Below are 21,692 nucleotides of genomic sequence, written 5' to 3' on the forward strand. Positions count from 1 at the left end.
TTACTCTTACATACATGTATCGTTAATTTGTAGACGTAACATCTTTGAAACCCAGAGCTAGGAAATAATACTTTGAAAATGAATTACAAATGTAAATTAACTTTTATTCACTAGACTTTTCGTATACTCGTACATACTAAGATTCAACGCCTTTAGAAACCCTGACGTGCACCTGGGCACACGACACACCTGTTGTGTATATCTTGTATATTCTGTGTTAGTTCCAGGGGTTTTCTTAAGTTGGACAAACAATAGACTTTAAATAGATATACACAAACATGCACCTGGGCACACGACACAACTGCTGTGTATATCTTGTATATTCTGTGTTAGTTCCATGGGTTTTCTTAAGTTGGACAAACAATAGACTCTAATTAGATATACACAAACGAACAAAACTATGTCTAGACAAACAAAGTAGTAATATCCTGCCCGATATAACAAAGGCAGTTGAGAGTCTTTTCATCTTTAACATGTATCTAGCAGATCTAGAGTTAGAAATAATGAAAATTGAAAAAAAAAATACAAACCTTAAACTGATTAACAAATTAAATCATGCATGTTTGGTTCATTATCTTTATTTTGTTTAATAACCGGATGAACTGAGAGAGAGAGAGAGAGAGAGAGAGAGAGAGAGATTTTTTTCACCGATTAATTTATAATAGGAAACAAACATACTTTAATTAGTTTTATGCACATATTAAGATACAGAGACTGCGCTCATACCTACAATAATTTTGAAACCCCCAAAAAATTATAAAGAATTTTATAACGGCAATCTGTGTCCATCAGAGCGGTGCTGATGGTAGCGATCTGTGTTTAATGGAGCGACAATTAAAAACCGCCTGGAACACCCCCCCCCCCTTCCTTGGAAATTATATTATCACTCGGATGACCCCCTCCCATCTCTATAAAAGAGCTTTTGCATTTAATATATGTTTTTATTGTTCAGCTTGATCAATATTGACTTAAAGGCCACTTAAAGACAGTGTAAAGGCAGTGTAAAGAGAGCGTAAATGCCACTTAAAGGTGGCTTAAAGGTAGCTTAAAGAAGTTTGGACATTAAGGACCTATAAGCACTTGCTTAAAGGTGACTTAAAGGCGGCTTAAAGGTTGTATAGCCTTTAAGCTCCTTTAAGTCACCTTTAAGCCACCTTTAAGGAATTGCTTAAAGATGGTTTTTCGCCCTGTGAGGGGACATTTGAGGGGAAAAAGCTTCTTTGGCAGATGTTTAAGGCTGCACAATTCCAAAGTTGGCCATGGAGCATGTTCTGACATTGGAATAGGGTTGTTTGTAGTGAATAACGAAGACAACCGGAAAACGTTGAAAGCGAGGATAGAACTCAAGCCAAGCCTCTGCAATTTGAACAAATGTAGTAGAGCTCCAAAACAAAAGACCCTGGATCTCCTTTGGAGCTATTGGAGTATCTGCTGACCTCCAACTTAATTTTAAAAGAAGAAAGTTTCCTTTAATACCTTAGTCAAAATTATGTCTTTCTGAAGATACTAAGTTATTGTTATAATTTGAGTTTTATTCAAATATTAATGAGCGAAGTGGAATTTACTTGCATATGTTGTTGATTAAACAATTTTATGTTTACCTGGCATTTTCTCTTTCTTTCTGCTTATGGGGAAACGTCCCGATGCCCACCCAGGGTTGCTTTTTACAACGTCCATTTCCTCGACTCTGGCATGTGTTTTGTTGTTTAAACCATCTTCAACACTTTTCCGCCTCTCAATTTTACATTAATTCTTATTGGTTCTGCCTGTCACTTACATCCCCCTTTTTAACCTTGATTTCCATTCTAGTTGCTCTTTTTGTCGACGTTTCGTCTTTTCTCTTCTCTGAAGGGCAAAGTTCCTTATTTGCTCCATTTGTTCTATCTCCTCTCCTGTCTTTTCAGATTTTTTTACTTTGATATTGTAACATTCAGTATCTTCTCCTTCCCATGCATCTTTCATCAGTGAGCCACTTTCCAGTTTGAGGTACATCTCCTCAAGTTTTTCTATCGGCTCGTCTTCTCGGCTAAAATCGTCATTAATCGCCGATTCCTCTCCGGCTTGCTGGTTCCCCTATTACAAAAATTATCAAGAAATGATAGGACCTCACAATTATTTAATGACACACAGTGAACAATATGATTTATGAACGAAATTAACAATTTTGATAATCAAAAAGTCAATTCAAACTAATTCTCTTTTTGAGATAAATTGCCCCCAAAAAATGATAATATTTGATATTTTAATTGATATGGATGTTATCGTCTTTTATTTGCCAGCTCAATAGAATAAACATTTCATTATTTTACGAAACAATTAATCATTTTATAATACTTTTGTCATTGGTATTACCTGCACATGTCATTGGTGTTACTATTGTACCTAAAATTGTTTTTACAATTAATTAGAAAAATTGTTTTTAAAAATAAAACCAAATACCCTTATAATAAAGTTTAAAGTTCAAAATATAAAGAACTGTAGTCTGTCAGTGGTGTAACTAAACTCATCACTGGTGTTACTTTGTAGCAGTTACACCAATGACAGTAACACTAATGACGAAAAGTACATATATGGACTGCTTTACTTAAATGCCCTGCGAGGGTGAAAAAGGTTATCGTCACAAATTGGTTAGTAAACATCTTGAAAATATTTAGTATGATAAATACAGTTCTATCTACAAATGTTTAGACATGATAACTACAACACCCATGACAAAGCATTCTTGTATTTCTTTCCTTTTTGTCATCAGAAGCTCGTTTTAATAACACAAACCACGAAACATAAAAATGGCGTCTGCAGTCTTTTTCAGGAAGTGATGTCTAAAAACTCAGGACTAGTTAGGATGTCATTTATCAAGAATCTTTTCCAACAAAGTAAAATCAGTTACACCAATGACAAAGAATTTATGTAGACATATTAAATATATTGTAATGGTTTTAATGGAAGATGGGGTACATTTATTTTACTTTTAAAAACATTCTTCCTACTATGTATTTTATAATCATTTATTTTGGGGGGTTATATTTTAAATAATCTTGAAAATATTTATCAATTAAACTGATAGTGTATTACTATTGACAGCGTAAATTGGCAGATTTATGTGATTGAATTTTTACATTTATTAAGATATATTTGGGTTTTTTCATATAACAATAGAAAATATAGGGTCCATTATTTGTTATATGATAGTTTATTGATGGTTAAATAATAATAAAGAAAACATAGCAGTGACATAAAAATCTGCCTTTTTATAGTGACCAAATTATCCTACATTGAGATTTGACTCTCTGAACAAACTTCAAATCCTTTTACATAAAGATGCTGTGTGCCATGTTTGATCAAACATGGCTTAGTGTTTTTGTAGAAGTCGAACATGTAAATAATATTTGATAGATTAATAGACCAGCACAGGTGAGCAAAAAATTACAATAGTTGACTTTGAAGGGACTTGGACACGATTTGAGCTCAAACTTTAAAATTTTTATTTTTCCAATTTTAATGTTTAGAATGGTTAATATGGGTACTTGTAATGCTTCATCAAAAATTGAAAGTCAAATATTAAGTTATAAGCAAGATACACAGTTTGAAAAACAAAGCTCGAGCTTTGTTATGGTTTACATATGTGTTTTATTGGTCTCAATCAAATGTTGCTTTTTTCTGTTTATCATATTATCTATGAACATATTGAATCGGGTTACCTTGTTTTCCACGGTCAAAGAAATGGTAATTCCATACTTTACATTATTTGTAAACAAATATAAGACTCGAGCTTTGTTTACCTAACACTGATTTCTTACCTCTGTATCTCTCTTAAAACTTGACTTCTAACATTCAAATTTTGGTCTATCAAGTAAATCATTGTATACATAAAAAAGAAAATGTTGTCCTAAAATCGTGTCCAAGTCCCTTTAAAAGAAGCTGGGGCAGCCGGCACACTCAAAAAGCCAGCCAGTGACAGACAAGGATGTAGAACCCTCGTTACAGCCCTATACGCCACCGGCGTTACGGGCAGAAACTCACCTGAACCAAATGAAATTACAATGCGAGCATCTGGAGATAATGCATATTCTAAATGTCCCCTGCACTAATACTGCAGCATCAGAAGTAAATTATAATTAACAGAAATACTCAGAGAATATTTTTACAAATGTTCCTAAGAACTACAATGCTACATTTTGAAATATAACCATGCAAGTATTTTCAGATTGTGTAGATTCTAAATTATTAAAACCGTAACCTCCGGGCTAATACTGAGGTCCCCAGAGGGGTTTAAATTTTAACATCAAAATATTAAATGACAATGTTTAAATGCCTTCTTGCAAACTTCTATGCTACACTTTGTGAGATTACAATGCAATCATCTTTAGATACAAACCTTGCTCCCTAGACTAATACTGGGGTCACAAGAGGGGTTCAAAGTTCAACATAGAAATATATAGTAAATGTTTAGTAAAAAATTTCCCTAAAGAAATTTAAGGACATGTTAGTGTTGTTATCATCATGCAAGCATCCTCATAACTATATTCTCATATCAAGGGGACAGTGACCTTCTTTCACTTTCTATAATTATTTAAACTTCATTTTCTAATTCTACCTCCGCTCCGAAGGAGAGGGGGTATACTGTTTTACCCTTGTGTGTCTGTCTGTCCTTCTGTCTGTCTGTCTGTCTGTCCGTCCGTAACAAAAATTTCTGTCATATTTATCTCAGCAACTATTTATCGCAGATGCTTGAAATTTTTACACAGTGTTTGTTAAGCATGCCATATCGTGGGATATATTTTTAGTACCAATCGGACGTCAACTTCCTGTTAAATGACGACTTTGCTTATTTTTTAACCAAAATTTCAAGCAAATTTTTGTCAAAAAATTCTCAGCAACTATTTATCGCAGATGCTTGAAATTTTTACACAATATTTGTATAGGCATGCCATATCGTTGGATATATTTTTGTACCAATCAGACATCAACTTTCTGTTAAATGACGACTTGGTTTATTTTTAGCAAAAATTTTCAAACAAATTTTTGTCAAAGAATTCTCAGCTACTGTTTTTCGCAGATGCTTGAAATTTTTACACAGTATTTGTATAGACATGCCATATCGTGGAATATATTTTTGTACCAATCAAACGTCAACTTCCTGTTAAATGACGACTTTGTTTATTTTTAGCAAAAATTTTCAAAAAAATTTTTGTCAAAGAATTCTCAGCAACTGTTTTTCGCAAATGCTTGAAATTTTTACACAGTTATTGTATGGGCATGCTTTATCGTGGGATATATTTTTGTACCAATCAAACGTCAACTTCCTGTTAAATGATGAGTTTATTTTTAGCCAAAATTTTCAAACAAATTTCTGTCAAAGATTTCTCAGCAACTATTCATCGCAGATGCTTCAAATTTTAACACACTATTTGTTTATGCATGCCATATTGTGGGATATATTTCTGTACCATTCGGATGCCAGCTTTCTGTTAAATGTCGACTTTGCTTTTTGCATATTCACATCAGAGCGGGGATATCACTAGTGAGCATTGGATCATAGATATCTTGTTTTGTTATCTTAGATCGTAGGATATATAATGTCCAAAAGGTACATTTCTTTTTATACATGTATATCTCTTTATGTAATGTCAAATCTTGGAACTTTAAAAAAATTCGATAGAGATCCAAGAACTGGTTTTTCATGTTAGCTATCTGGCCCATAGGCCTCTTGTTTTTACTGTCATCAGGTAAAACAATTTTTGTCATACATACAGCATAGATGCATAAATAATGTTAGACTCAAGTTTCCAAATATGACGACTTGGTATATCTTTAATCTAACGTACTGATGTACATTAACAATAAATAAGTTATTTTTATTTACGGTTTTTCGTTAATTTGTTGTCACGGGGTCGTTACTTCTCGTACAAAATAAATGAAAGGATGCGTGGTTCAGTTTTCCAACGTTACTTTATAATGATGAATAACAATGATAATGATGAGAAGGTGACCTGAAATGAAAACAGTCATTCAATTGACGCATACATTTTTATAATATTTAGATATTTTAACTTTAAGATAAAAACAATTAAAGAAGGTATTTCTCACCAAATTCGCCTTCAGTGGAACTTAAATGTAATAGGATGAAACTAATGACAGTCTCAAACTATTTAAACAGACAAGTCGTAAAACTGTCGCTGTCTGATGGCAAACGAGTTCTCTTCTAAAATCATGGTGCAAAACATTATAAATTAAGTGCTATCACTCACACTTGCGCACTGACCATACACACCTATGAAAACCTGTTTTACCACTTCCAAAGATAAACATACTATAGCTATTACAGTATTTGTGAATCACAACCCAAAATAACACAATCACGTGACAGAACACGAATACCAATCAAACACGAGTAAACCATGAATGAGTTAATAATAAAATGTATTGATGAATGAATGAGTAAATAAATGATTTACTAAATACTAGATTATATTCAATTGTATTCCTGTGACATTCTCCCCCACTTAAATAAAATGTCTCCTGACACTCTTTAGGGAGAATACTGATAAGAATAATAACCTCTCCAAAAACATATCACTCAATACTAATACTGAATATTTAAAAAATCATTCTTATTAGAATAACTTCATGTTCTACCGTCTATCACATATTCTATCGTCAAAATCTAACTAAATCACCTTATCAACACTAAAATAATCATACCACATTCTAATAGATAACAAAATTTAAAACAAAACTTCAAAAACTATGTAATTAAAATACAACACAATGTGCGATTCTGTCAGCAGAATTTCACTAATCTACCTGTGACATTCTCTCCTTGTCATTCATACCAGACCTGGGTTTGTTCACTCGGAACTACTCGGATGTCTCGCGCACTCGACATTAACCTCGGACGTCATGCGATGGCATCCATAGCACGCTTTGAATGTTGGGAAAGGAACTACTTTTAACCTAGTTTCGGTTTCACTTTTACTTTTACCGAAGTCACATTTTTTTGTTATTATGGAGACTCCGCTAAAACTGATTCCATTAAGTTCCTGTTTGTTATGTGCGTCTTCTGCAAGAAGGCTACACTCATTTACAAAACAAAAGGCAAAAAATGAGAACTACCAAAACACAGTGGAGGATTTCTTAGGTAATATTTTAATTATGAATTGAATTATGAATTGAACAGGTCCAGAATATTGAGAATAATATCTTGATTTAGCTGATAACTTGAATTAGATATAAAGCTTTTTAAGCTATTAATAATTGCTAGATAAAACTACATATATAAAAAGCTATAGTAGTTAGGTTATTTAAGTTATATAGCCAAATCAAGAGATAGTACTGGACCTGTTGAATAGAAATTGATTATTGTAGCTGGTTTGGTCATCGAATCAAAGAAATAAACTGCATTAATTTAAGGCAAAATCTTTTTATTTAGAAACTACACCCCCATGAAGGAGCCCATATTCTTCGTTTTAACGTTAACAAACTGATATAATTAAACGCTTAAGAGACTCCCTAAATCTTTTGGTATGAATACTTACGCCCTTATATAACCTTAATTACATGAATACAAAGAAATAAACAGCATTAGTCGAATGAAAAATCTTTTTATTAAGAAATTACATTCCCATGAAGGAACCCATATTCTTCATTTTAACGTTAAAAAATGGATATAGCTTAACGCTTAGTAGACCTCTTAAAACTTTTGAGATTATGACTTACACCCTCAATTCTCCTTTAGTGCCTTAATACAAAGAAATATTCAGCTTTAGTTTCAGGAAAAATCCTTTTATTGAGAAATAACACCTTCAGAGAAAACCCATAATTTTCATTTTATCGTTAAAAAATCAGTGTAGTAGTTAATCATTTAGGAAACTCCCTAAATCTTTTGTTATGAATACCTACACCCGTATTTATTCTTCATTACATGAATACAAAAAAATAAACAGCAATAGTTGAAGGCAAAATCATTTTATTATGAAAAAACAACTCCAAGAAAGAACCAATTTTTTCTATTTTAGCATTAACAAATGGGTATACTGAAATGCTTAAGAGACCCCATAAATGTCTCAGAATTGTTACCTAAACCCTCATTTATCCTTTATTACAATAATACCAAGAATTAAACAGCAATAGTTAAATGAAAAATCATTTAATTAAGAAATTACATCCCCAGGAAAGAACCCATATTCTTCAGTTTAACGTTCAAAAATGGATATAGTTAAACGCTTAGTAGACTCCCAAAAACTTTTGGGATTAAGACTTACACCCTCATTTCTCCTTTACTACATAAATACGAAGAAATAATCAGCATTAGTTTCAGGAAAAATTCTTTCATTTAGAAATTATACCCCCCTGAGACAATCCATAATTTTCAATTTATTGTTGAAAATCGGTATTCAGTGGAGCCTCAGATATCCGGACGCCAGATATCCGGACGCTTCACTCACCGGTCGATTTTTATTAGGAACGGAATTTTTACACAATAATTTGTCTCGTTTATCCGGAATTCCGCGTTCCGGATCCGGACGGTCAAATTTTACCACATAATACAGTTTTCCTTTAAACTTTACCTCATTTAACCGGACGGTCACATTTAAATGTTCGGGGGCACAAAAGTTTTTTATGCGCAAGTGCAAATTGGTGTAAAAACATCTGACACTGGTTGTTGGTTTTAAACAATGCCGAATAAACCATGAATGAGTTAATAATAAAATGTATTGATGAATGAATGAGTAAATAAATGATTTACTAAATACTAGATTATATTCAATTGTATTCCTGTGACATTCTCCCCCACTTAAATAAAATGTCTCCTGACACTCTTTAGGGAGAATACTGATAAGAATAATAACCTCTCCAAAAACATATCACTCAATACTAATACTGAATATTTAAAAAATCATTCTTATTAGAATAACTTCATGTTCTACCGTCTATCACATATTCTATCGTCAAAATCTAACTAAATCACCTTATCAACACTAAAATAATCATACCACATTCTAATAGATAACAAAATTTAAAACAAAACTTCAAAAAATATGTAATTAAAATACAACACAATGTGCGATTCTGTCAGCAGAATTTCACTAATCTACCTGTGACATTCTCTCCTTGTCATTCATACCAGACCTGGGTTTGTTCACTCGGAACTACTCGGATGTCTCGCGCACTCGACATTAACCTCGGACGTCATGCGATGGCATCCATAGCACGCTTTGAATGTTGGGAAAGGAACTACTTTTAACCTAGTTTCGGTTTCACTTTTACTTTTACCCAAGTCACATTTTTTGTTATTATGGAGACTCCGCTAAAACTGATTCCATTAAGTTCCTGTTTGTTATGTGCGTCTTCTGCAAGAAGGCTACACTCATTTACAAAACAAAAGGCAAAAAATGAGAACTACCAAAACACAGTGGAGGATTTCTTAGGTAATATTTTAATTATGAATTGAATTATGAATTGAACAGGTCCAGAATATTGAGAATAATATCTTGATTTAGCTGATAACTTGAATTAGATATAAAGCTTTTTAAGCTATTAATAATTGCTAGATAAAACTACATATATAAAAAGCTATAGTATTTAGGTTATTTAAGTTATATAGCCAAATCAAGAGATAGTACTGGACCTGTTGAATAGAAATTGATTATTGTAGCTGGTTTGGTCATCGAATCAAAGAAATAAACTGCATTAATTTAAGGCAAAATCTTTTTATTTAGAAATTCCACCCCCATGAAGGAGCCCATATTCTTCGTTTTAACGTTAACAAACTGATATAATTAAACGCTTAAGAGACTCCCTAAATCTTTTGGTATGAATACTTACGCCCTTATATAACCTTAATTACATGAATACAAAGAAATAAACAGCATTAGTCGAATGAAAAATCTTTTTATTAAGAAATTACATTCCCATGAAGGAACCCATATTCTTCATTTTAACGTTAAAAAATGGATATAGTTTAACGCTTAGTAGACCTCTTAAAACTTATGAGATTATGACTTACACCCTCAATTCTCCTTTAGTGCCTTAATACAAAGAAATATTCAGCTTTAGTTTCAGGAAAAATCCTTTTATTGAGAAATAACACCTTCAGAGAAAACCCATAATTTTCATTTTATCGTTAAAAAATCAGTGTAGTAATTAATCATTTAGGAAACTCCCTAAATCTTTTGTTATGAATACCTACACCCGTATTTATTCTTCATTACATGAATACAAAAAAATAAACAGTAATAGTTGAAGGCAAAATCATTTTATTATGAAAAAACAACTCCAAGAAAGAACCAATTTTTTCTATTTTAGCATTAACAAATGGGTATACTGAAATGCTTAAGAGACCCCATAAATGTCTCAGAATTGTTACCTAAACCCTCATTTATCCTTTATTACAATAATACCAAGAATTAAACAGCAATAGTTAAATGAAAAATCATTTAATTAAGAAATTACATCCCCAGGAAAGAACCCATATTCTTCAGTTTAACGTTCAAAAATGGATATAGCTAAACGCTTAGTAGACTCCCAAAAACTTTTGGGATTAAGACTTACACCCTCATTTCTCCTTTACTACATAAATACGAAGAAATAATCAGCATTAGTTTCAGGAAAAATTCTTTCATTTAGAAATTATACCCCCCTGAGACAATCCATAATTTTCAATTTATTGTTGAAAATCGGTATACATATGTAGTTAAATCACTTAAGAAACTCCCTAAATCTTTTGGGATTAATATTTGTTCCCTAATTTATCCTATATCACATCAATACAAAGTAATAAACACCTTTACCATTAGGAAAAATCCCTTTATTTTGAAATTAAACCCCCATCAGAAAACCCATAATTTTCATTTTATCATTGAAAAATCAGTATCGTTAACCACTAAGTAAACCCCCTTAATCTTAATAGATCAGTATTTATATCCTAATTTATCCTAAGTTACATTGATACAAAGAAGTAATGACCATTAGTTTAGAGGATAATCATAGTATTTTGAACTTACACCCATGTAGGAAAGCCATTGTTATGAATTTATCATTAAAAGATCTATATTCTTAATTACTTTGCTTTGGTATTTTTATCTTTTAATCCTCTCTTTTATCTTGATTTATATCTTGAGTACAGTTACCTAAAAGTAGAAACAGGATGAAATTTAATGCATTTAGCTATAAGTTCAGTATCCACCCCTTCAGGTACACTACTGGGATGGTTTTCTCCATATGCTGAAGGATTATCAGCTAAATAACCTTTAAATCGTTTATTTTTTGTTTTTAAGTAGTACAGTTCCATGACTATGCACGAAGGTTCGATTCCCTCCCTAGGCATTATGGAACAGAAAGCTGGTGCAAAGCGGGCAGATAGCCTAGTGGCCCTGCATAGTCAGAGCTGTAATTATAATCATGATAGAATAAATTGATTCAAAAACATTTAAAGTGCTTCTTAGAGAAAATGACACAAATAGAAGAAGTGTTGTGCTTGATAAAAGTTAACCACTAGATTGTACATGTATTCTTTTTTTCTGTTGATAGTAGGAATTAAACCCACTCCTTTTCCTGGTTGATAACATAAAATGTGCTCAAATACATCATATCAGCTTTATTGATGATTACGAAATCTAATTCAGAGAGAAAGAGAGAGAGAGAGAGAGAGAGATCTTTGTTTGTAAGTGGTACAGTTCAATGACTATGTACGAGGGTTCGATTCCCTCCCTAGGCATAATGGAACAAGCTGGTGCAAAGCGGGCAGATAGCCTAGTGGCCCCACATATTCAGAGCTGTATACATAACGATAGAATTAATTGCTTCTAAAACATTCAAAGTGCTACTTAGAGAAAATGACACAGATAGCTATAAGAACAAGTGTTTTGTTTGATAAAAGTTAACCATTAGATTGTACATGTATCACCTACTTTCTGTTGATAGTGGGAATTGAACCCACTCCTTTTCCTGGGAGGTAACAGGAAATGTGCTCGAATACACCATATCAGCTTTATTGGTGATTATGTAATCTAATTAAGAGAGAGAGAGAGAGAGAGAGAGAGAGAGAGAGAGAGAGATCTTTGCAAGTAGTTCAGTTCGATGACTATGTACGAGGGTTCGATTCCCTCCCTAATAGATATTGATTATTGTTGCTGGCTTGGTCATCGAATCGAATCAAATCTTTGATACTGATGAAGATTTTTCTTCAATGTTGGTTCTTCAACATAAGAACTGTAAACTATACAACGTTTATTAGTAACTACATAACAACCATACATTAATTTTATATATTCACTAATCAATGTCCGATTTGATGACCAGCTACAGTAAGAACTTGTTCTCCTGACCAAGTTACTAAGTGTTACGATTCGTTTATTGTTCTCGTCAAACCATGTGCACAGAGATGCTGGGCGGAAGTTACATAATACACTAAGTTTTACCCGACCCAAAAATAGAAAAAATTGCCCATCCAGAATTAATTACACGAAATCAATCATACATGCAATAGACAAATTGCAAATAAAGGTTATTTAAACATTTGAAGTTTTGAAGAAATTATAACATTTATAATTATTAATTGTTCAGTATAAACTTGACAACTGCTAAAAGTCAAATTAGTTTACTTCCTGCATAGCCCAGTAGTATGTGTTTGTATAAAAGTCACAGAACATACACTATACAGTAGTACACACTTGCTGTTCAAGTACTGTATGTCACTACCTCAGGCGCTTGTTTCAAACAGGAGGTCTATTAACTATACACAATAACATGTTATTATAAATGTTATTTTGTATAGTTGATAGACCTCCTGTATGAAACAACTGCCTGTGGTTAATACATATTTATAATAATATATGTATATATATGTAGACCATGTATATGATAAAATCTTTAATTCCATTTTGGACCACCCGAGTGCGACTTTTAGTACTTATGCCCAATTAAAACAAAAGTATGATTGAGTAGCTAAAAAAACCTACTTTAGGTAGGTAAATAAATTAAAGCTATGTAGGTAAATCAAGCTATGCAGCTAAATCTTGTGATTGTTCTGGACCTGCATATATTTGAGATAACTTATAAAACTATGAATAAATATTTTCTATGCATGAAGGTTTTTCTGTAGATCGTCTCAGGTATAATAATAAGTATCGATATAGAAATTTATTAGGCTAATGTAACAGGGTTGGCCGGGAAATACCAGTGCTGGGAATTACCAGTGGTAAATACCGGTATTTCCCGTCCCGGTCAATACTACTGTTTTTCACTAATGTGGGAAATACTGGGAAATACAAATTTATAATCTTTATTTCTTTAATTTCTTCAATGTAAAACATATGTTTATGATAAAAGATATTAACAATAAGCATCAAAAACCAGTTTATCCTACTTTCCCATTTCACTGCCAGTTTATGAATCTTAAATTCACCAATCACCTATTCCCAAAGACTTCTATAGCTGCTAAAGTACAAATTTTAGTCCAGCTTTTTGAACCTCAAGTTTTCTGTTTTACAGATTTATAATTCAAAGCACAAAATAAACTGTTATAATTACTGTAGGTTTCACAAGTAACAATTAAATAATCACACATGTTGTTATAATAAATGACACTTGACAGTTTTGTGCTCCTGTTTAGGGGAGATATATACTATGAGTGGGGCTGATTGGCTTCTTCTTAGGTGTGTTGCATACTGAGGTAGTGACACAGTCACACTTTATTTTTCACAATTTTCTTGCACCATTTTCACATTCACCAAATAACCAGAAAATGGAACTTTTGATATCATGTTTATGATAACTGTATAGATTCACCTATACCTGACTAGTCTTAAAAACAAAATAACAATGTTGTCAATAAATGAACCATGTTTGGAGTATTCATAAGAAGATAACCAAAGCAAAGTAATTAAGAATATAGATCTTTTAATTAACAATAAGCATCAAAAACCAGTTTATCCTACTTTCCCATTTCACTGCCAGTTTATGAATCTTAAATTCACCAATCACCTATTCCCAAAGACTTCTATAGCTGCTAAAGTACAAATTTTAGTCCAGCTTTTTGAACCTCAAGTTTTCTGTTTTACAGATTTATAATTCAAAGCACAAAATAAACTGTTATAATTACTGTAGGTTTCACAAGTAACAATTAAATAATCACACATGTTGTTATAATAAATGACACTTGACAGTTTTGTGCTCCTGTTTAGGGGAGATATATACTATGAGTGGGGCTGATTGGCTTCTTCTTAGGTGTGTTGCATACTGAGGTAGTGACACAGTCACACTTTATTTTTCACAATTTTCTTGCACCATTTTCACATTCACCAAATAACCAGAAAATGGAACTTTTGATATCATGTTTATGATAACTGTATAGATTCACCTATACCTGACTAGTCTTAAAAACAAAATAACAATGTTGTCAATAAATGAACCATGTTTGGAGTATTCATAAGAAGATAACCAATGCATTACTGGGCAGTCAAAACTTGTTAAAATCAAAGAACATTTATAAAATGTCAAAAAGCTGACAAGGTGTACCATTGTCTACATCCCTACAGATTTGATTAAGACTAATGTCTACGTATGAAGTACTATAATATGTAGTTGTACTTTATTTCCCAGTATTTCCCGGGAAATACCAGTAATTCCCGGGAATTACCAGTATTTCCCACCGTCCTGGGAAATATGAGTATTTCCCGCTTTTTTGCCAACCCTGTAATGTAAACTTGATAACTTTGGTTCATTGTACAACCAGTCTCTGGTACAAATCAACACCTACCTTTTGACCGCATCGAAGGTTTTAACACCTGTTCCTTCAATATTAAGATAACAGGCATTTATACCAAGTTTTGTTAGCGATCGAACTTGATCCTGCATGATAGAATTCAAAGGCGTGACTATCAAACTAATCATGGGTTGCTGTTGACCGAGTTTCCTCTGAAACAGGAAGGGAAGGAGCTGAAATATAATGCTTTTACCTAACCCAGTCGGTAAAACTGTCATTGTATCATGCCTCTCGTATAATGATTTTAATGTCTGTATCTGTTTTTCCTTCAGTTCGAAGTTGATATTTACAAATTCTTTTGCAAACTCCAGCGCTTCATCAAAATCACATTGTGGATGCAGCCATCTTTACTCGTAAAACAACTGAGTAAAAAGGCAGTTTCCGGCGGAGAAATGCATCGATTCGATGCATATTCCTACACCAATCACATCCGAGGTTTGTATGGAGCGTAGCGGAATCAGCCGAGGATTGCCGATTGGGGTTTGTTGGGGAGATACCCAGGTACCATACCTTTCTGGGGGTTTTCTCACCCTTTCAGACCTCCTTGGTTTCATTATTTCTGGTGTTGGCGATTCCAACGCTGTTGTTGAATCCCTTGTCATAGATGACCGGCTAGTGGAATGAGAGGATCCCATTGTGGAGTACTGCCGAGAACTATCATATGAATCTGCCGTTGATTTTCTTTCTGAAATACTCAAATTTCGTTTAGATTCACTTTTCCTTTTTCAAATGATAGTTTTTTCATCACTGGATTCTGAAATATCTGATTTCTCTGTTGATTCTTTTTTCTCTGGTTTACGCATATTGTCAGTTGACTCTATATTTGAACTAGAAGATTCAGTTATGCACATAAAAGGCAATAAAAGATTTCTACGTAACGTTCTTATTTTCCCAGACACCTCACTTTTGACTCTATAAACTGGAATGTTCGAAACAGGCTGTTCTACAACAAACGGTCTCTCTCCCACTTATCTTAGAGTTTGGCTTTGCCTGAAAACACTAACATTTTTACTAACACTCGAACACCAATATCTAGTTTCTCAAACCTAACACCGTGATCATAATTCTTTTTACACCTGTCCGAGTTCCTTCCGATGTTACCCCTTGCCATCTTGTTAGCGTAGTGTAATCGTTTCTTTAACTTCTGAGCATAGTTTTTTCTACTTCTTACCTTCCAAGATAGGCATCAATAGCTAATCGTGGATTCCAACCAAACATAATGTAGTGCGGTGAAAAGCCTGTAGTATCGTGCTTTGTCGCGTTATAAGCGTGAGCTAATGGTAAAACGTAAGTTTTCCAATCTTTCTTCTGTTCATCGTCGAGTGTTCCCATCATTTTGAGGAGCGTCTGATTAAATCTTTCTACCTGACCGTTACCCATTGGGTGATATTGCGTCGTTCTACTCTTCTTTACTCCAGCAATCTTGCAAAGCTCCCTAATAACACTACTCGTAAAGTTTCTCCCTTGTTTGGAATGTATACGCTCTGGGAAACTATAGTAGCAGATAAATTGCTCATACAGTACCTTTGCTGTTGTTGATGCCAGTTGATTCCTGGTCGGAACAGCCATTGCGTATCTCGTAAAGTGGTCTGTTATTACAAGTATATTTTCATACCCACCTTTTGACTTCTCAAGAGTAAAAAAAACCAATACAAACAAGTTCCAGGTCTTGTTGTATGAATGGACACCAATCCAGTTTTTGGTATATCTCTTGTCTTGCTTCTTACACACCTCTCACACTTTTTGTCCCCCGCCGCAACGCGGTGCGGGGACATAGAAATGCCGGGCGTCCGTCCGTGCGTCCGTGCGTCTGTGCGTCCGTGTGTCCGTGCGTCCGTGTGTCCGTGCGTCCGTGCGTCCGTGTGTCCGTCCGTCACACTTTTTTGTAAGCGCTCTCATGCCTACAAATTTTGACTGATTTTCATTAAATTTATACCAAATGTTTATACCACTAATACTTTGGTCAAGTTCGAAAATCAGCATTGTTCGATACTTTTTGTTGGAGTTATAGGACTTTGATCACAATAATGACTCTGTTTTATCCAAAAATTGACCTTGTAAGCGCTCTCATACCTACAAATTTTGACGGATTTTCATTAAATTTATACCAAATGTTTATACTACTATTACCTTGGTCAAGTTCGAAAATCAGCATTGGTCGATACTTTTTGTTGGAGTTATGGAACTTTGTGACGGATTTATCACACTTTTTTGTAAGCGCTCTCATGCCTACAAATTTTGACGGATTTTCATTAAATTTATACCAAATGTTTATACCACTATTATCTTGGTCAAGTTCAAAAATTAGCATTGGTCGATACTTTTTGTTGGAGTTATGGGACTTTGTGACTTTGTAAGCGCTCTCATGCTTACAAATTTTGAAGGATTTTTATTAAATTTATACCAAATGTTTATACCGCTAATACTTTGGTCAAGTTCTATTAGATTGTAGTATTTTGGATATATTTGCGACAGGAAAAATACAAAAAAAAATGGGTGGTGGGGGTAAAAAAATGTTCCTCCCAACCTCCCCACACATTTAATTCTGGAACAGCCCTGAATTTTTGAAAATATTCCAATGTACAGTATACTAGTATACTGCTTGACCGGCGGGGGACCCTGGAATTCTATTCTTGTTTACCTTGTCAACTACATACATACATACATACATATTGGGCTAGAAGAACCGCTGTTGAACTAGCCAGTAGGTTCGATCTCGCCCTTGATAACCCATGTCATCATGCAGTCCTATGAGTACACTACTTCTATACTTACCAGGAAGAACTAGCTGACGAACTTCCTCTCCTGCAATCATCGCATTTCTTAACAAGATTCCTCTATCAACCACCAGTTGTCTCCATTCCCTGAAAAGTAACCTGACTGGTTCCGATTCCTGTTGCAGATTATTACCAGACGGTTTGACCCCACCGTTTAACAGATCCTTGACTCTACTAATAACTTTATCCTTACCTTGTTCCTCTCGCCAATCGATGTTGGTAAGCTTCTGTGGTGTTCCATCGACTTCTTTTGACTTCGGCTTCATTGACTTTCCAATTACACAACTCTCTGCTAGAGGGTTAACCTTTACCAATGCAGCTAGAGAAATAGCTTTAACCACATCCGAAAACAGTTCTTGTTGTGGTGGATTTCTTGATAACCCATCTGGATCCCTATTGAGCTTACCTGATCTATATGTAATCTAAAAATCGTACGCTGACAATGATGCCAACCTACGATGAGAAGTAGCATCCAGCCTGGCTGTTTGAGTAACTTTGGTTAGAAGATTATTATCAGTCCTTACCTCAAAGTGATTACTGTACAAATAATCGTGGAACTTGTCTACTACAGCCCATTTCAAACATAAAATCTCCAGTTTATGAGCTGGGTAATGTTTCTCTGGTTGTCTTAAACCCCTACTTGCATAAGCAATAACTCGCTCAATACCATCATGTACTTGATACAGAACAGCCCCCAAACCATCTGAACTCGCATCTATGTTCAAGACAAATGGTTGGGTAAAATTGGCATAAGCAAGAATAGGAGGATTTGTAAGCTTCTGTATGACCAAATCAAAAGAATGCTGTTCTAACTCACCCCATTTCTACTCTGTCTTCTTTCTCTTCTTTGCGTTTTTCTTTGCTGCTTTGTGTGTTGGTTGTCCAATCAGTAGGTTATTCAAGGGCTTGACTATTTTGGCATAGTCCTTGATGAATCTGCGATAATATCATGTGAATCCTAAGAGAGATCTTAATGACTTCACATTACACGGAATCGGCCAATTCTTTAAAGCAGATGTTTTATCAGGATCAGTCATAATCCCCATTTCAGACACTACAAGACTAAGTACCGAACTTGACTTTTAAAAAATTCGCATATTTAAACTTATAGTCATGCAATCTCTGAAAAACAGACTGTAACCTATCGAGATGTTCCGTAATGTACTGGAAAAAATAAGGATATCATCAAGAAAAAGTAAACACTCTTTGAGATTCATGTCCCCCATGCAAGTTTCCATAAGTCTTTGGAATGTTGCAGGAGCGTTGGTCAGACCAAACGGCATCCTGAAACATTCAAAGAACCCTAGTGGACCTACCGTGAACGCTGTCTTTTTTCTTGTCCTCCTCTCGGATCTCCACCTGCCAGTAGCCTGACTTTAAGTCTAACTTAATGAAATAAGTAGCCCCATCTAACCTGTCTAGCGGGTCCTCAATCCTGGGTAAAGGTAGGCGTCCTTGATTGTCCTGTTATTTAACTTGCGCAAAACTCTAAGGACCCATCCGCCTTCCGGCACAAAACATCGTTGGAGCAATATGGAATACTGGACTTTCTAATAGCGCCAGCCTCTAACATCTCACGTAAAGTTTGTCTTACCTCTTCAACCATTCCCGGGGGAATTCGCCTGTATGGTTCTCTAAAGGGTACATCTGTCGTCAAGTGTATCTCGTGTTTCACCACGTCCGTACGCCCGAGATCGGTCGGGGATGTAGAAAACAACCCACGCCATTTCTCTAAAACACCATATTTCTCCTTACACTGCTCTGTTGAAAGATTATCTGTATTTACCTTTACTCCTAAATCTGTTGAAGGTTTGTGATCTTTCGTCTTATCAGTAGTCAGTGTTTCCGGATTAAAAGTGTCCATTACTCTAACCTGACTTACCTGACGCAAATTCGTTTTCGGCAGAATCTTTATAGCTCTTGCCGATATATTACATACCTTAACGTTGACCTTTTTGTTTCTACCTGCATTCCTCATGGATAATAGCCCTGGACAAACTACCACTCCTTGTTGCCCATTTTCAGACTGTTCTGTTTACACTGACTCTACAGAGGAATCTACATTACGAACAATACCTCTAATATACTTAACTTCATTAGGTTCTAACTTAATAGGAAATCTGTTCGTAGTTTTTTACAGGTAAACAACAGTTCAAATTCAAATTTTCAATTGCACTTTTCCAAGCACTGTCGGACATATCTGAAAATTCTTTACAATATCGAATTACATTGGTACCCACAATGACAGGGATCTTAGAACTGTAGTCTGAAGTCTTTGTCACTAAAACAGGGACAAAAAGTGGTTCTTGGAGAAATGGTAGCTTAACAGAAGCCTCAATATAACCAAGAAATGGTAACTCACTTCCATTTGCGCCGTATACATTTAGCTGAAATTCTGAAATGTTATGTAATTCAGGCTTGTTAGTCAGAGAATTATAAAACTCTTCTGATACCGTAGTGACCAAAGATCCACTATTTATAAGACCAATGACCTCTTTTCCGCAAAAATTAACAGTACTTGTATTTGATGACCAACCATTCTCTATTCTAAAGTTGTAAGGCACTTACGTTTCTCTTCCATTTGCCCTGAAGTGGAAGAGACTACTCTTTTGTCACTCCTGATTTTGTCTTCATATAGTTTCTTGAAATACCTACCTCTGTTTCTGTTGTTTCCTCTGTTGTACGAATGTCCTCTGCGAAATGCTTGACCTCTGCCATAAAACTGAGTGTTTGGAGGAGATAATTCATTGCTTTGTTTATGCATTAGTTCTACTTTCTCTAACCTTTTTTCAATACTCTGTAGTGCCATGAATAACTCCTCGTTAGTTGTAGGCTCTTTCTCTACTCTTGCTGTACCAAGGTTCTGATGAGCTGTCGACTTTTCGCTGGCCTTACTTACTGCTGCATTGTTCCTCCTGTTCAATCTTTCTGATTTCTTTAAGTAAACTCTGAAAATCTTTCACAGAATCAAAAAGATACCTAGTTGCATTCTTAAAGGTTTGCTTTTAAGACCTGTCCAAAATTTACTACACAAAATAGATTCTTTTGCAGCAATATTGATATGACCTTGTTTGATAGCCTTACACAACGTTGACTCTAATCTCGAACCATATTGAACAACAGACTCTGTGTCCTTTCGACAATCATTATAAAATCCCTGCATTAAAGTTTCACTGCTACTGACTAAGTCGTAAAAACCTTCAAGTTTAGCTAAGACCTTATCTATCGTAGTTGATTCCCCAAGGGATACCAACATTGACCTTGCTTCACCCCTTTAAGAATTTCTGATAGTCTGAAGCAATAAAGCCTCAGGAATAGCATGCGAATTTTGTAAGCATTTCACTTCAAAACTCCAAACTAGCTAACTTCACCCTTGTTTGGTTCAAGACTACCACTGAATATAGGTAATTTAGATGTTACATCAAAATTACTTTGCAGTAATGATGCATTCGAACCAGGGAAATTGAATGGTCCATCATCTCCTATGATAGGAGTGCTAGCTTTCAGTGCCTTAAGATCGTCATATTCTTGGTTACTTATTACCTTGTATCCGGGTTGCTTTATACCTAGGTCTACCAAAGATGTATTTGTTTTTGACAATCCTCGGCCACGCCCCTTCTTTGGCTTCGCTCCCGCTTCTTGATCAACACCTGTTAGGTTTTCACCTCCTTCTGTCATATCAACAATTCAAAATATGACACAAACAAACTGCAAACTGTTGAAAAGCTGAAAATAAATCTGGACTAGAATAAGTACTTAAATTGCTCTATTTTTTTCAACCGACACTCTAGATACTTTTCTATGCAACTATGATGCAACACTTAATGCAAACTAGTCTACTCACTACTGCACTAGCTAATCAGTACAGTAATTAATTAATCTAAGCTATATGATAAGTATAAAATCATGCAAATGAATGATAATGATAGTTGTAATGAATACAAAAAACAGATAACAAAGAATTTGAAGTTGAACTCAGTACAAACACTTCAAAACTAGTAAACCGATTGAAAAATGAACTCAAATTTTCTGCAAAATTCTCACATTCTGTAAACAATTGGTGCTTGGTATGCTCAAGTAAGTGCAGTAAAGTATTAGTAACAAATCTGATTGTCTTCGTCTGGATCTGTCAGCTGTCAATGGCCCTGAAA

General features: G+C 34.5%; 1 pseudogene; it reads right to left on the bottom strand.

Annotated features, from left to right (window-relative positions):
* Nucleotides 1-1,773: 1,773 nt before the first annotated feature.
* On the bottom strand, nt 1,774-21,219 carry LOC128187518 (uncharacterized; annotated as a pseudogene).
* Nucleotides 21,220-21,692: the final 473 nt, after the last annotated feature.

This window comes from Crassostrea angulata, chromosome 6 (genome assembly GCF_025612915.1).
Source record: "Crassostrea angulata isolate pt1a10 chromosome 6, ASM2561291v2, whole genome shotgun sequence".
In the NCBI taxonomy this organism is placed as follows: Eukaryota; Metazoa; Mollusca; class Bivalvia; order Ostreida; family Ostreidae; genus Magallana; species Magallana angulata.